The sequence below is a fragment of the Propithecus coquereli genome, unplaced genomic scaffold (genome assembly GCF_000956105.1).
Source record: "Propithecus coquereli isolate 6110/MARCELLA unplaced genomic scaffold, Pcoq_1.0 Scaffold588, whole genome shotgun sequence".
NCBI lineage: Eukaryota > Metazoa > Chordata > Mammalia > Primates > Indriidae > Propithecus > Propithecus coquereli.
The window spans coordinates 402038-403520 of NW_012151818.1; the positions used below are offsets into that span (position 1 = coordinate 402038).

Genomic DNA, 1483 nt, shown 5'->3' on the forward strand with positions numbered 1-1483 from the left:
TTGGGTTAGGGTTAGGTTAGGGTTAGGGTTAGGTTAGGGTTAGGGGTTAGGGTAGGGTTAGGTTAGGGTTGGGTTAGGGTTAGGTTTGGGTTAGGGTTAGGTTAGGGTTAGGGCGAGCGCAGCGTCAGGCAGACAGGGAAATACTCCCAATGCCGGGCAGTCAGGTTTGTAACCAGAGTGGGTACGGAGGGCTGTGGGAACCCACCTGGGGACCGGTGCCGGGTGTCTTGGAGAATGCGAGAAGTGACATTTATTTGTTCCCACATCCAGCCAGCAGTCACCGGTCACCGGCTGTCCAGGCCTGGGGCTCCGTGCGGAGGGACAGAGGGGAGGCGGCAGGGAGGTGGCGGGAGAATCCGCGAGAGTCAAGGGTGGAATCGGGGTCAGCTGCGGGGGGACCCCGGAGCAGGGCCCAGCAGGGGAGGTGATAGCGAGTCCTCTGTCCACAGGGCTGTTCACCATCGAATACCCCGTCGTCGGGAAGTTCGGCCGGCCGCAGACGAGGCCCGGGGCTCACCTCGAGCGGATCCCCAAGCAGAACGTGCATCCGGGAGAAACCCCTCCGCGGTCTCTGTCGGCGCTGCCGGAGTCCTCCGTGGTGGAGTCCGTGAAGGAGGAGCCGGCGTCTGCCCCCGTGAGCCCCGTCCGGGGGAAGAAGACCATCCGGACCCACGCCAAGGCCACCGTCACGCCCAGGTCGGCCTGCCCTCCGCGTCCTCCGCGGCGTCGGGCGCTACGGTTCGCAGGTGGACAGAGAGGGCCCCTCCGTTCCGGGACTCGCGTTCTAGGGGTGGGGACGTCGGGCAGAGCCAGGCGGCAGGCGCCGGGACGGGCCAAGGCTGCGGTGGCGCGAGGAAGGGGCGCAGTGACGAGGGGCAAGGACTGGGTCGGCGGGAGGCAGTCCCAATAGCGCCCTAGAAAGCCGTTCTGTGACTTCAGGGAAGGAGGTGACCTCGTCCCGTTTATCATTTTTAACTTGGAGGAAGCGTCAGAAATAGTTTTCTACGTCTTGACTTTCTAAAAACTGCAAAACGCACACAGAGAGATGAGCCAGTGCTAGCGTGTCGCTCAGTGAACCTCACAAAGCGGACGCGCCCTGTGACCACTAGGTCAAAAAGAGAACGTCACCAGCTCCTTAGAAGCCCCTTATTGTCACCTCCCCGCCCCCGCCCCAGGTAGGAGATTCCGACACTGCAGCTCAGTGTCCCCGGGGAAGCCCCAGGCAGGCCGCCCAGCCCACGCAGGAGTTCCTTGGGAACAGTCCCTGCTGTGCCCCGGCGCTCGCGAGCTGCACCAGGCACCGGGGCTGTTGTCCGCGGCCGGCGCTAGCAGGGGTCAGCAGGATGGTCGGGGATACATTAAAATGCCACAGTGGGCCGGGCGCGGTGGCTCACGCCTGTGATCCCAGCACTCTGGGAGGCCGAGGTGGGAGGATCGCTCGAGGTCAGGAGTTCGAGACCAGCCTGAGCAAGAGCGAGACCCC

The 1483-nt window shown here is 64.0% G+C and overlaps 1 protein-coding gene across 1 annotated transcript in view; it reads left to right on the forward strand.

Moving 5' to 3' along the window:
- Positions 1-1483, forward strand: part of LOC105821692 (chromosome unknown open reading frame, human C3orf20) — a 60934-nt gene that overhangs the window by 46133 nt on the left and 13318 nt on the right. The gene's annotated exons all lie outside the window — the stretch shown is intronic.